The 17,264-nt window shown below is 40.1% G+C and overlaps 1 protein-coding gene across 1 annotated transcript in view; it reads right to left on the reverse strand.

Moving 5' to 3' along the window:
• LOC102801161 (allatostatin-A receptor-like) overlaps window positions 1-17,264 on the reverse strand; it is a 93,596-nt gene that overhangs the window by 49,120 nt on the left and 27,212 nt on the right. Inside the window, exon 2 of the mRNA XM_006825973.3 lies at window positions 16,498-16,722. The gene's annotated coding sequence lies outside the window, so the exon portion shown is untranslated. The remainder of the gene's footprint in view (window positions 1-16,497; window positions 16,723-17,264) is intronic.

Genomic DNA, 17,264 nt, shown 5'->3' on the forward strand with positions numbered 1-17,264 from the left:
TTCATCTTGACGCCATAAGCTATACACGATGACGTCAATGCAGCGCCCATCATCCACGATGCGCCTCGGTATATCGAACTAATAAACAAGACCTCATTCATCTATAGAAAAAACCAACTGCCTAATAACTCAAGTGTCAAATTTTCGTAACTTGGTAGCTTCAACTGGTACTACTGATAATGTCAGCTGGCATTCGATTAAAAATAGAAACATTTACAACGACCAATCAGCTAGACCACTAATGATTATCCCTCACTGCTTTACTGCTATTTAAAAAAAAATATTATACTACTTTCTCCGGTTTGATGGCATTACGTCACTAAAATCAGGAAATTATGCTTGGTGTTTCATATCGATGATTTCATCATTTTCATGGGGAGTCTACATGTGGTTGAGATGTGCCATACACTATATTACATTATAAGCTATACATAATATATTTGCGGGTTTCAGTGTCCCAGAATATCAAACAATTCAACATTTCTGTCAGTATATTATACATATATCACCACTACTAGGCAGGTGAATGTTTGATTTGATGTACCACGTTATACTGACAATTATGTAGTGGATTGGAGGAGATACAATTGTGTATGCACACGGCTTCGAACAAGCCTGCAAGACACTGGCGTAATTACAAAGAACGTCACGCACACCACAAACCAACCGGTGATATTTTCAAAGTGCAATGTCACGTTCTCCAAGGTCTCCGTTATACGTTTGTATGGACGGCACGACACGTGACGGAGAAGAATAATAAAGCATAAAGGGCGGTGGTCGTCGTGTCGCTTCCTGATCGATATGGGACTCATAGCGACGTATACAACGCGTGTAAAATACATTGTTTATTTACATGAAATTCGAACACGCGCTGCGCGACGACCACCGCCCTTTAACATGTTTAACTTGTATGGAAGTTTTGAAATAAAGAGTTGAGTAAGATTCGGTACGACGGAAATATGCACGACGAAGAGCTGAACTGATCATGACCAGGAAAGGTCATGTTCACGTTGATTTGAGTACTTATGATATACTATATTAAGCTTGTTATTATTATTTTAGTATTCAGAATACTTGAGTGAACGTCAACATCCTACGGTTTGGGGTCAGTGCGTTTAAGGTCAATTCACTTTCTAGTATATCTGGCTGACAGTTGCGTAGTGGACGACAATATAAATCCTCGTAGTGTATTATACATATCACTCGGTGTGAAGCAGAGCGTGAGATAAATTAGCTTACTGCGATCACGGACGAGTGCGGTGTTATGATTGAATTGGCAGCCATCAACCTATATCGCCTGCAAAGCACATAAATCTGCCAAGAAGATCACCTCGTATTTGTGACATTGTACATGTGCAAATGATTTGACACGTAATTTGCGAAAATACTTCGAATGCTTAGCATAGAAACACCGTCGGCTTTTGTGTTGATGACAACGTGTTCTGATCTAGATTCAGCAAATAACATTTCACACCGAGAGGAAGATTGTATAAAATTCTTTGAAGACACCTATCACATGAATGTCAAGGACACTAAACTAGATTTAGAATTATGCTAATACAGCCTGCGAATAAAGCAGGTCATTGACAGAGATCCGCTCAATATAAACCACGATACGAACACATTTGTTTTTATAATCATAATAATAACACTCGTCTGTACTTCACAATGGGACCGGCAATATTGGCGAATTATTGGTAGACAATTATGATAGTCACGAATAAGCTAGGGAGGGAGAATTCGATTCTTGAACCTAAAAAGGAACTGCATACATTTTGTATTATGGGTAATTTGGGACTCGTAAATAACACATAAACTGAACATACAATGAACAGATGCAATGCAATAACGGGTGTAACAACAACTATTTTTATAAGGTAATCGAAGTGTCCGATGATAGAAATGCGTTGCGAACCCCACTCCCCTTAAATAAAAGAAATAAATAAATAATATCTTTTGGGATGTTTTTTTAACAAATAAAAAACACGAATAATAATCACAAATGCACATGCTGGTATTATATCTTACACAAACTTCTGTCTGTGATACCTGAGTTAAATCCCAATCAATCCCACAATAACTTCAGAATTTAATTAACAACTTGTCGTGACATGATAGAAGACTATTAATATGTTAGAAAAATATACTGTAGTTAGTAAGTGTGTCACCATCTGTGCTAACGTCTGCGTCGAGTATGCAATTACTCTGTCTAGTTTGGAACAAACTTAGTAACACGGGAAGTCATTTTGACGACATCCCGGTCAAAGGTTAATGAGAACGGATTAAGCTATGTCGAGACATTATGTCAGTTAACAACAACATATCATCTATAATGTTAAACATTGATTGATGATGTTAAGCAAAAGGTTAAATATTATAAATGATTCAATATTGGCATGCAGGGATGTTAATAACATCTGCAGCTGCACAACACATTTCATATGGAAATCTAAAACCAAGGAATACGTACATAATGCGCGTGGTGAGTTTGATTATGTGTCTCATAATAATATTTACTGCATGACTGGTAGTCGACAGTCCGGCATTCATCTCATTACCAGCTGTATTGAAAAAGTCATGTATACTTTTGACAAAGTTATAATTGCATGGTAAATACTCGTGTATGAACTTTGGACAGTTGCTGTCGCTAATAATTGGGCATCGTCTGAACAGTAATAACACATTACTTAGTCTGTGAGTGTAAACTTTAATACTAAGTTATGCTGTTTAAATTTCTATTTCAAAACACTAAATACACTGTGTTGGTGTTGATATCAACAAAAGAGCGTTTAGTTTCAATATTGCAAATTTATTGTTAGGCACGTATTACACACATCATACAATGTCAAAATAGTATTTTCACCGATTGTGTGAACATTTCAAATCCAATGGACACAAACTATTGGCACTATTTGAGTTGAAACTACCTCTCCAACTGAAGAACCAAAATGATAACAACCACATTCTGACATCGTTGGTTGTAAGCGTGATACCAACCACATTATGACATCGTTGGTTGTAAGCGTGATACCAACCACATTATGACATCGTTGGTTGTAAGCGTGATACCAACCACATTCTAACATCGTTGGTTGTAAGCGTAATACCAACCACATTATGACATTGTTGGTTGTAAGCGTGATACCAACCACATTCTGACATCGTTGGTTGTAAGCGTGATACCAACCACATTCTGACATCGTTGGTTGTAAACGTGATACCAACCACATTCTGACATCGTTGGTTGTAAGCGTGATACAACCACATTCTGACATCGTTGGTAGTAAGCGTGATACCAACCACATTCTGACATCGTTGGTAGTAAGCGTGATACCAACCACATTATGACATCGTTGGTTGTAAGCGTGATACCAACCACATTCTGACATCGTTGGTTGTAAGCGTGATACCAACCACATTCTGACATCGTTGGTTGTAAGCGTGATACCAACCACATTCTGACATCGTTGGTTGTAAGCGTGATACCAACCACATTATGACATCGTTGGTTGTAAGCGTGATACCAACCACATTCTGACATCGTTGGTTGTAAGCGTGATACCAACGACATTCTGACATCGTTAGTTGTAAGCGTGATACCAACCACATTCTGACATCGTTGGTTGTAAGCGTGATACCAACCACATTCTGACATCGTTGGTTGTAAGCGTGATACCAACCACATTCTGACATCGTTGGTTGTAAGCGTGATACCAACCACATTATGACATCGTTGGTTGTAAGCGTGATACCAACCACATTCTGATATCGTTGGTTGTAAGCGTGATACCAACGACATTCTGACATCGTTGGTTGTAAGCGTGATACCAATCACATTCTGACATCGTTGGTAGTAAGCGTGATACCAACCACATTCTGACATCGTTGGTTGCAAGCGTGATACCAACCACATTCTGACATCGTTGGTAGTAAGCGTGATACCAACCACATTCTGACATCGTTGGTAGTAAGCGAGATACCAACCACATTCTGACATCGTTGGTTGTAAGCGTGATACCAACCACATTCTGACATCGTTGGTTGTAAGCGTGATACCAACCACATTCTGACATCGTTGGTTGTAAGCGTGATATCAACCACATTGTGACATCGTTGGCCGTAAGCGTGATATCAACCACATTCTGACATCGTTGGTTGTAAGCGTGATACCAACCACATTCTGACATCGTTGGTAGTAAGCGTGATACCAACCACATTCTGACATCGTTGGTAGTAAGCGAGATACCAACCACATTCTGACATCGTTGGTTGTAAGCGTGACACCAACCACATTCTGACATCGTTGGTTGTAAGCGTGACACCAACCACATTCTGACATCGTTGGTTGTAAGCGTGACACCAACCACATTCTGATATCGTTGGTTGTAAGCGTGATACCAACCACATTCTGACATCGTTGGTTGTAAGCGTGATACCAACCACATTCTGACATCGTTGGTTGTAAGCATGATACCAACCACATTCTGACATCGTTGGTTGTAAGCGTGATACCAACCACATTCTGACATCGTTGGTTGTAAGCGTGACACCAACCACATTCTGACATCGTTGGTTGTAAGTGTGATACCAACCACATTCTGACATCGTTGGTTGTAAGCGTGATACCAACCACATTCTGACATCATTGGTTGCAAGCTTGATACCAACCACATTCTGACATCGTTGGTTGTAAGCGTGATACCAACCACATTCTGACATCGTTGGTTGTAAGCGTGATACCAACCACATTCTGACATCGTTGGTAGTAAGCGTGATACCAACCACATTCTGACATCGTTGGTAGTAAGCGTGATACCAACCACATTCTGACTTCGTTGGTTGTAAGCGTGACACCAACCACATTCTGACATCGTTGGTTGTAAGCGTGATACCAACCACATTCTGACATCATTGGTTGTAAGCATGATACCAACCACATTCTGACATCGTTGGTTGTAAGCGTGATACCAACCACATTCTGACATCGTTGGTTGTAAGCGTGACACCAACCACATTCTGACATCGTTGGTTGTAAGCGTGATACCAACCACATTCTGACATCGTTGGTTGTAAGCGTGATACCAACCACATTCTGACATCATTGGTTGTAAGCGTGATACCAACCACATTCTGACATCGTTTGTTGTAAGCGTGATACCAACCACATTCTGACATCGTTGGTTGTAAGCGTGATACCAACCACATTCTGACATCGTTGGTTGTAAGCGTGATACCAACCACATTCTGACATCGTTGGTTGTAAGCGTGATACCAACCACATTCTGACATCGTTGGTTGTAAGCGTGATACCAACCACATTATGACATCGTTGGTTGTAAGCGTGATACCAACCACATTCTAACATCGTTGGTTGTAAGCGTAATACCAACCACATTATGACATTGTTGGTTGTAAGCGTGATACCAACCACATTCTGACATCGTTGGTTGTAAGCTTGATACCAACCACATTCTGACATCGTTGGTTGTAAGTGTGATACCAACCACATTCTGACATCGTTGGTTGTAAGCGTGATACCAACCACATTCTGACATCATTGGTTGTAAGCATGATACCAACCACATTCTGACATCGTTGGTTGTAAGCGTGATACCAACCACATTCTGACATCGTTGGTTGTAAGCTTGATACCAACCACATTATGACATCGTTGGTTGTAAGCGTGATACCAACCACATTCTGACATCGTTGGTTGTAAGCGTGATACCAACCACATTCTGACATCGTTGGTTGTAAGCGTGATACCAACCACATTCTGACATCGTTGGTTGTAAGCGTGATACCAACCACATTCTGACATCGTTGGTTGTAAGCGTGATACCAACCACATTCTGACATCGTTGGTTGTAAGCGTGATACCAACCACATTCTGACATCGTTGGTTGTAAGCGTGATACCAACCACATTCTGACATCGTTGGTTGTAAGCGTGATACCAACCACATTATGACATCATTGGTTGTAAGCGTGATACCAACCACATTCTGACATCGTTGGTTGTAAGCGTGATACCAACCACATTCTGACATCGTTGGTTGTAAGCGTGATACCAACCACATTCTGACATCGTTGGTTGTAAGCGTGATACCAACCACATTATGACATCGTTGGTTGTAAGCGTGATACCAACCACATTCTAACATCGTTGGTTGTAAGTGTGATACCAACCACATTCTGACATCGTTGGTTGTAAGCGTGATACCAACCACATTCTGACATCATTGGTTGTAAGCATGATACCAACCACATTCTGACATCGTTGGTTGTAAGCGTGATACCAACCACATTCTGACATCGTTGGTTGTAAGCTTGATACCAACCACATTATGACATCGTTGGTTGTAAGCGTGATACCAACCAGATTCTGACATCGTTGGTTGTAAGCGTGATACCAACCACATTCTGACATCGTTGGTTGTAAGCGTGATACCAACCACATTCTGACATCGTTGGTTGTAAGCGTGATACCAACCACATTCTGACATCGTTGGTTGTAAGCGTGATACCAACCACATTCTGACATCGTTGGTTGTAAGCGTGATACCAACCACATTCTGACATCGTTGGTTGTAAGCGTGATACCAACCACATTCTGACATCGTTGGTTGTAAGCGTGATACCAACCACATTATGACATCATTGGTTGTAAGCGTGATACCAACCACATTCTGACATCGTTGGTTGTAAGCGTGATACCAACCACATTCTGACATCGTTGGTTGTAAGCGTGATACCAACCACATTCTGACATCGTTGGTTGTAAGCGTGATACCAACCACATTATGACATCGTTGGTTGTAAGCGTGATACCAACCACATTCTAACATCGTTGGTTGTAAGCGTGATACCAACCACATTATGACATTGTTGGTTGTAAGCGTGATACCAACCACATTCTGACATCGTTGGTTGTAAGCTTGATACCAACCACATTCTGACATCATTGGTTGTAAGCGTGATACCAACCACATTCTGACATCGTTGGTTGTAAGCGTGATACCAACCACATTCTGACATCGTTGGTTGTAAGCGTGATACCAACCACATTCTGACATCGTTGGTTGTAAGCGTGATACCAACAACATTCTGACATCGTTGGTTGTAAGCGTGATACCAACCACATTCTGACATCGTTGGTTGTAAGCTTGATACCAACCACATTATGACATCGTTGGTTGTAAGCGTGATACCAACCACATTCTGACATCGTTGGTTGTAAGCGTGATACCAACCACATTCTGACATTGTTGGTTCTAAGCGTGATACCAACCACATTCTGACATCGTTGGTTGTAAGCGTGATACCAACCACATTCTGACATCGTTGGTTGTAAGCGTGATACCAACCACATTCTGACATCGTTGGTTGTAAGCGTGATACCAACCACATTCTGACATCGTTGGTTGTAAGCGTGATACCAAATACATTATGACATCGTTGGTTGTAAGCGTGATACCAACCACATTCTGACATCGTTGGTTGTATGCGTGATACCAACCACATTCTGACATCGTTGGTTGCAAGCTTGATACCAACCACATTCTGACATCATTGGTAGTAAGCGTGATACCAACCACATTCTGACATCGTTGGTAGTAAGCGTGATACCAACCACATTCTGACATCGTTGGTTGTAAGTGTGATACCAACTACTTTCTGACATCGTTGGTAGTAAGCGTGATAACAACTACATTCTGACATCGTTGCTAGTAAGCGTGATACCAACCACATTCTGACATCTTTGGTTCTAAGCGTGATACCAACCACATTCTGACATCGTTGGTTCTAAAAGTGATACCAACTACATTCTGACATCGTTTGTAGTAAGCGTGATACCAACCACATTCTGACATCGTTGGTTCTAAGCGTGATACCAACTACATTCTGACATCGTTTGTAGTAAGCGTGATACCAACCACATTCTGACATCGTTGGTTGTAAGCGTGATACCAACCACATTCTGACATCGTTGGTTGTAAGCGTGATTTCAACCACATTCTGACATCGTTGGCCGTAAGCGTGATATCAACCACATTCTGACATCATTGGCTGTAAGCGTGACACCAACCACATTGTGACATCGTTGGTTGTAAGCATGATATCAACCACATTCTGACATCGTTGGTTGTAAGCGTGATACCAACCACATTCTGACATCGTTGGTTGTAAGCATGATACCAACCACATTCTGACATCGTTGGTTGTAAGCGTGATACCAACCACATTCTGACATCGTTGGTAGTAAGCGTGATACCAACCACATTCTGACATCGTTGGTAGTAAGCGAGATACCAACCACATTCTGACATCGTTGGTTGTAAGCGTGATACCAACCACATTCTGACATCGTTGGTTGTAAGCGTGATACCAACCACATTCTGACATCGTTGGTTGTAAGCGTGACACCAACCACATTCTGACATCGTTGGTTGTAAGCGTGACACCAACCACATTCTGACATCGTTGGTTGTAAGCGTGATACCAACCACATTCTGACATCGTTAGTTGTAAGCGTGATACCAACCACATTCTGACATCGTTGGTTGTAAGCATGATACCAACCTCATTCTGACATCGTTGGTTGTAAGCGTGATACCAACCACATTCTGACATCGTTGGTTGTAAGCGTGACACCAACCACATTCTGACATCGTTGGTTGTAAGCGTGATACCAACCACATTCTGACATCGTTGGTTGTAAGCGTGATACCAACTACATTCTGACATCGTTTGTAGTAAGCGTGATACCAACCACATTCTGACATTGTTGGTTGTAAGCGTGATACCAACCACATTCTGACATCGTTGGTTGTAAGCGTGATTTCAACCACATTCTGACATCGTTGGCCGTAAGCGTGATATCAACCACATTCTGACATCATTGGCTGTAAGCGTGACACCAACCACATTGTGACATCCTTGGTTGTAAGCATGATATCAACCACATTCTGACATCGTTGGTTGTAAGCGTGATACCAACCACATTCTGACATCGTTGGTTGTAAGCATGATACCAACCACATTCTGACATCGTTGGTTGTAAGCGTGATACCAACCACATTCTGACATCGTTGGTAGTAAGCGTGATACCAACCACATTCTGACATCGTTGGTAGTAAGCGAGATACCAACCACATTCTGACATCGTTGGTTGTAAGCGTGATACCAACCACATTCTGACATCGTTGGTTGTAAGCATGAAACCAACCACATTCTGACATTGTTGGCTGTAAGCGTGACACCAACCACATTCTGACATCGTTGGTTGTAAGCGTGATACCAACCACATTCTGACATCGTTGGTTGTAAGCGTGATACCAACCACATTCTGACATCGTTGGTTGTAAGCGTGATACCAACCACATTCTGACATCAATGGTTGTAAGCGTGATACCAACCACATTCTGACATTGTTGGTTGTAAGCATGATACCAACCACATTCTGACATCGTTGGTTGTAAGCGTGATACCAACCACATTCTGACATCGTTGGTTGTAAGCTTGATACCAACCACATTCTGACATCGTTGGTTGTAAGCATGATACCAACCACATTCTGACATCGTTGGTTGTAAGCGTGATACCAACCACATTCTGACATAGTTGGTTCTAAGCGTGATACCAACCACATTCTGACATCGTTGGTTGTAAGCGTGATACCAACCACATTCTGACATCGTTGGTTGTAAGTGTGATACCAACCACATTCTGACATCGTTGGTTGTAAGCATGATACCAACCACATTCTGACATCGTTGGTTGTAAGCATGATACCAACCACATTCTGACATCGTTGGTTGTAAGCGTGATACCAACCACATTATGACATCATTGGTTGTAAGCGTGATACCAACCACATTCTGACATCGTTGGTTGTAAGCGTGATACCAACCACATTCTGACATCGTTGGTTGTAAGCGTGATACCAACCACATTCTGACATCGTTGGTTGTAAGCGTGTTACCAACGACATTATGACATCGTTGGTTGTAAGCGTGATACCAACCACATTCTAACATCGTTGGTTGTAAGCGTGATACCAACCACATTATGACATTGTTGGTTGTAAGCGTGATACCAACCACATTCTGACATCGTTGGTTGTAAGCTTGATACCAACCACATTCTGACATCGTTGGTTGTAAGCGTGATACCAACCACATTCTGACATCGTTGGTTGTAAGCGTGATACCAACCACATTCTGACATCGTTGGTTGTAAGCGTGATACCAACCACATTCTGACATCGTTGGTTGTAAGCGTGATACCAACCACATTCTGACATCGTTGGTTGTAAGCGTGATACCAACCACATTCTGACATCGTTGGTTGTAAGCGTGATACCAACCAAATTCTGACATCGTTGGTTGTAAGCTTGATACCAACCACATTCTGACATCGTTGGTTGTAAGCGTGATACCAACCACATTCTGACATCGTTGGTTGTAAGCCTGATACCAACCACATTCTGACATCGTTGGTTGTAAGCGTGATACCAACCACATTCTGACATCGTTGGTTGTAAGCGTGATACCAACCACATTATGACATCGTTGGTTGTAAGCGTGATACCAACCACATTCTGACATCGTTGGTTGTAAGCGTGATACCAACCACATTCTGACATTGTTGGTTGTAAGCGTGATACCAACCACATTTTGACATCGTTGGTTCTAAGCGTGATACCAACCACATTCTGACATCGTTGGTTGTAAGCGTGATACCAACCACATTCTGACATCGTTGGTTGTAAGCGTGATACCAACCACATTCTGACATCGTTGGTTGTAAGCGTGATACCAACCACATTCTGACATCGTTGGTTGTAAGCGTGATACCAAATACATTATGACATCGTTGGTTGTAAGCGTGATACCAACCACATTCTGACATCGTTGGTTGTAAGCGTGATACCAACCACATTCTGACATCGTTGGTTGCAAGCTTGATACCAACCACATTCTGACATCGTTGGTAGTAAGCGTGATACCAACCACATTCTGACATCGTTGGTTGTAAGCGTAATACCAACTACATTCTGACATCGTTGGTAGTAAGCGTGATACCAACTACATTCTGACATCGTTGGTAGTAAGCGTGATACCAACCACATTCTTACATCTTTGGTTCTAAGCGTGATACCAACCACATTCTGACATCGTTGGTTCTAAGAGTGATACCAACTACATTCTGACATCGTTGGTTCTAAGCGTGATACCAACTACATTCTGACATCGTTTGTAGTAAGCGTGATACCAACCACATTCTGACATCGTCGGTTGTAAGCGTGATACCAACCACATTCTGACATCGTTGGTTGTAAGCGTGATTTCAACCACATTCTGACATCGTTGGCCGTAAGCGTGATATCAACCACATTCTGACATCATTGGCTGTAAGCGTGACACCAACCACATTGTGACATCGTTGGTTGTAAGCATGATATCAACCACATTCTGACATCATTGGTTGTAAGCGTGATACTAACCACATCCTGACATCATTGGTTGTAAGCGTGACACCAACCACATTCTGACATCGTTGGTTGTAAGCGTGATACTTACCATATTCTGACCTCGTTGGTTGTAAGCGTGATACCAACCACATCCTGACATCATTGGTTGTAAGCGTGACACCAACCACATTGTGACATCGTTGGCCGTAAGCGTGATATCAACCACATTCTGACATCATTGGCTGTAAACGTGACACCAACCACATTGTGACATCGTTGGTTGTAAGCGTGATATCAACCACATTCTGACATCGTTGGTTGTAAGCGTGATACCAACCACATCCTGACATCATTGCTTGTAAGCGTGACACCAACCACATTCTGACATCTTTGGTTGTAAGCGTGATACTAACCACATTCTGACATCGTTGATTGTAAGCGTGATACCAACCACATCCTGACATCATTGGTTGTAAGCGTGACACCAACCACATTCTGACATCGTTGGTTGTAAGCGTGATACCAACCACATTCTGACATCGTTGGTTGTAAGCGTGATACCAACCACATTCCGCTGTGTCGCGATTTGGACACACTATTCTACACTTCAAAATTGTTAAGACACTTCATCATATAATATTAGACTTAACAATGTTAACAAACTTGTGATATCCATTACAAATGCAAAACGGCTGACTTTGCAGCACGACAATAACACCTATGTTTGACATATTGGCATGTCTCGCACATCTTCACAATTAAAATCCGAAACACACTATGGTTACAGTTTGGAAAATCTAGATGGGATTTAGACTATTATATGTATCCTAAAAAAATACGTCGAGTGTCAGTAAATAAGCTCACGTCGTTACATAGAACTTACCATTCGAACATGAACAGAGGATGCCGATTGTGAAGATATCTATTTAATACAATCAAACGTATGGAGAATAACGTCAAGAATTTCTAATAAACACGAAAAATAGCTGAATTCAATTTTTCTTCAGAATTGATTTAAGTGCAACTATTGTTAAACGAACACACCTGCCATACTGATGATGACATCTATCAAGCATGAAACCGCGATAACAAAATAAATTATCCGTATGCCTCTTCCGCTGCAGCTGCTCGGGTCATTAATAAACTGTTATTGAAGGTCTTATAATAAACATATGTAAATCATAGCGAATATCAAAAAACGGCTTATGAAAGAGATAATTCTGATATTGCTATGCACAAAAACAAACTTAACCACGTTATCTTTGTAACGATTGAAAACACACACGTTTTGTTATATCTTAGTTTAGAGTCAATAAAATAATGTACTCTCATAAATATTTTGAATATTCTTACTATTCAGTGAGTACTAATCCTGTAATTATGATAGACTTCATGTTTAACACGTGATAGTATTACACCAATACTAGCACTAGAGGGTATTGAGTTGGTCATATACATAGTTGCATGTTCAATTTCCTAAAAAGCGAGTTTCTATCACCAACGACTAATCTAAATCCCACATGACGACACTGATGTCATTGAACCTAGTCATTTACAAATAGAATAGTTTGAGTTCAAGGCTGTGATCAATAAACGTAACCCTGTATTTTTAAGAAAGAAAAAAAACCTTTATATTTAGGCTGAGCAATACTTTTTTCTATAGATAATAATAATTACAGCAGTATGTCAATCAAGCTTCAACTGTCATTATGAAATTACGTCAATTTATCATCCTTGCGTTTTATGGTAATATTATATTTTATTGCCGTCACGCATCGATGTAAACGTTTGAGAACATCGATAGATTATTTATTCTTTTATGACATGGACAATTTAAAATACGAAATCTCGTACTGCTGAACATGGATTTATTGATCATACAACGAATAATTCTCACTGCACTGTTGTGTATTGGTTTCGTGAGGAGTATTTAGTGAATGTCAACGACCCGTCAACGTACGCCTTGCGTATTTAGGATGAATGTCACATTACAAGGACACTCAGGTTTTCATTGAATGCGCAACGGCCTCGAAATAATGAACGCCCAGTTGTAAGCGGTTGAATTTAAATGTATATGATGGTTCCAAGGTGGCACAGAACATATTTTCTTCACGAATTACCCACTGATGGGTATTAACATAATCTGTGATGATTCGGTTATTTATCGGGCAGTGCGAGTGAAAACGCATCATCATTATGAACTCAATACCATTATATCTTCACTATACAAAGTCAAAGTGATTGGTATTTACTGTATGCCATTTGTGATGTACGGCAGTGTGAGTGTATTCAGTCTTCACATTGTAAATATGAGCACTATATTTAGTAACATAGTCACCGATCTCTGCAGTTTGTATGCCATCGTCACCTTGTGCAATACATGACGTATAAATGTCATGATCAATCGCGTCAATTAGAAAACGAGTCTGGTAGCGTGCTTCTGCTCTGTCTGAGCTACAGCTGGAATACTTTAATGATATCAATTCAGTTACAATATCCACCTTTATCTTTCTTGAAAAAGATTTAATTTGATTTTCTGTTGGCACGATATATATTCATCCATTACCATAGCCGTAAAATGTAGTAACTCGTTGTATTTCTGATTTGATAAAACGAATTATGTTTTTTTTTTAAACATTGAACAAACAACGTGGATAACGTTTTAGTAACAAAAAATATATTTAAATATTTCTTGTTTGTTATTGTATTTTGATACATATTATTTTTCTTACAATAAAATATAACAATTGTTTTAGCAGCAACAATAAAAGTTATGTTTTTAATTAAATAATGAAAAAAAACGTAAAGGCAACTGCGTCAAAGATTAACCTATACGCACAGGTAATTATGTTCTAATGAAACTGTCTTAAAAATACGATATTTCACAAATGAAGTGGAAAAACTGAATGGCCACCATGCCTCAGCGAACAGTTAGACACTACTCTAGACGTCAAATAGCGCCATGCTATTTTACCAATTTGCGCAAAAACACGAATAAGCTTCTATAATAATTTACTGCTAGTAGTTAGATATCATTAAAACAGTACATTAAACTTCAATGGCTTTTATAATGTGGTTTTATGTCATGCTAGTATTAAGTAGGATATGGATAGTGAACAATGAGAGAGTTACACATCCAGCAAGTTGTGACATTTTGTGTGAAATTGACCATTGGGTACAACGGTAAAAAAGTATATGTAGTTATAAGACTGACTGACTGACGGCTGCCATTAAATGGAATTTTTGAAATGAGTCGGCCATTTTGAAACAGAACATAAAACAAATGTGTCAATATGTGCAACATGACGTATAATGTAAGTGTAAAGTCTGATTGCAATAAGTTAAAGCGGGGGAGTCGTCACCTGCGCATGCGTCAGATGGCCATAGCGTGTCATTGTTTATAAACAAGCGTCTACCCCATGGGCCTTTGCGTTTTTAGCGTGTGTTATTGTCGCTTGGGACTCAATTCCCGTGCGTGCGCAGGTGACGACCCTCCCGCTTTAAAGCATGTCGGAAACATAATTATAAACACATTGCTACTGCTGACATATAAAGTAAAGAAAGTAAATAGCATCGAATAAACGGCTTTGTAAATACTATGTCAAATCAAGGTAAACATGTAGTGCATTCCCCTCAAAAGTTCTTAATAGCTGGGTTTATTACGTGAATACTGCGTGGAACCCGAGGCCGAGGGTGGGGGTTGTCACGTGAATCTAAGCGATTAGGTACCGTAACGAGAGTCGGTCCTAGTCATGCACGCAGTACATGTTTACTTTCATTTGACATAGTATTTACCGCGCCGTTTATTCGGTATTATTTACATTGCCAGATAAATGGTCCCAGAAGAACAATCGTTAAAATAATGGCCGCTACTCGCTTATTGTAAATGATCTGGAAATAAAACAAAATGACTTGCATCATGTTCATGTTTCTACCAAGTTTGAACGAAGTCTGACTGTGCATGGTCGAGATCCGGTTTTGGAATGGCAGAAATAACATAAAAATGGTCATTCGGCCATCTTGAATCGAATTGCCAGAAATGATGTGATTCAAAAGTGCTTTCAAGATATGTCAGAACTATGGCTAAAGAACAACATTTACTGAAACAAATTGGTCACCAGTCGGCCATTTTAAATCAAATCAGAAAAAAAAAGTTTAACAAAGGAATAACAGAAAAGCTATATTCTGATGAATTGTGAGCACACTTCACTTCCATCCCATCTTGAATCATATAGTGAAACTAATGAGCGTGCATATGTACCACAGTACGTGTGATGTATGGGTGAAGTTTTAATGTGATTTGTCAAATCATATATGAGAGATGGTAGAGACGTTTAGATGGGCACACGAACTGACGCACATGACTAATCCGTGACTCCCTGTTTTCGGACAGCGGACAGGGTCCCCACGAGAACTAACAATAACGACAACCACGTCCTAGGGTGGGGACTATAACTCAAGTGATATGTTGTCTAAGACAATACTACAGCTAATAAAATATACTGCATTATATATTATTAGACTATTAAATTTGGCGCTGTTACAGCCTGATACGGTGGGATTATTACTGGTGTATTTAACAATTTCAACAAAGCTGTCACAACAACAACATTAATAAGTGCATTCTTTGCAAGATGAATTACCCCAGCATATCACAACAATGTGAAAAATGTAAAAAAAAAATCATTAAAGTAATAAGACCTGGATTTCAGTGAAGAAACATGATATGAATTACCAGCCGCGGTTATTATTGAGATGTAATGTGATTGTTGCATTGATTGTTGTTGTTAAATCATCTTTATCATTCAGTATGCAATCAATGCGTGAAAAGTTTGCAGCAAAATTACAAGAATCTGGTGATCCGGGATATCAAAAGTGAATGCATCATTAAGTACAAAATATTGTAATGTCCCAACTATTCCATGCCCAGATAACTATCAAATATCGAAAGCCATGTACAGGAGAAGCGATTCAGCAATGACGTAAACATAACACAATCACCATTAAATCGAATTGACGTACCTGACATGAGCGAAGACTGCAATCCAACTGATCCCAAAGCTCCACGTCGTTATTGTATTGCATTAACAGAGAACGAATACAGTGACTGTTAATGCACCAATGGAATGTTCTCGCTCGTTATCCAATACCAACACTGACCGCAGCGTGCGCAGTCAGCGATTTGCACTAATCCCACAGGGAGTAATTCAAGCAAAATATTTCGACAGGATGAAATTCACTTCTCGTCTAAAAATGAAATAAACAAAAGACCCGAGATATTTAGGATACGCAAGAATGAGTTCAGTGAATATCTTTTTTTTTATATAGAATTAATTTAGTGAAGTGGGTGGATAGTATCCTTTTAATATGACTCCCACGTGAGATGCCATTACAGATAGGAAACGCCGCCCAATTTGTGGTTTAGTATTGCCGATAAGAACAATCACGCTACACGTCGATCAACTGGTTGTACTGCAATTGGAGTTAATTGGATTGGATGGATTAAAAAGGTAAATAGAGGACCGGAATTGCTATTCTTCCATGGGCACGCTATACATTTATGCAGGAAAAGTTTCATTTCAACTGACTTGAAAGTTTTTTTTACAAGCAATAATTTGAATTATATTGAAAACAACTGACAAATTTTAAATGTCCATAGAAAGACAATCGTCCAATTATTCAGTACACGTGTGGCGGACAAAGCAACAACTTACCAAGTCAGTGCATATCAAGCATTCGATATTTACGTAACGTGTTGCATGGCATGCCGAGCGGGAGAGAAACGAAGT

Source organism: Saccoglossus kowalevskii, chromosome 5 (genome assembly GCF_978046115.1).
Source record: "Saccoglossus kowalevskii chromosome 5, keSacKowa6.1, whole genome shotgun sequence".
In the NCBI taxonomy this organism is placed as follows: Eukaryota; Metazoa; Hemichordata; class Enteropneusta; family Harrimaniidae; genus Saccoglossus; species Saccoglossus kowalevskii.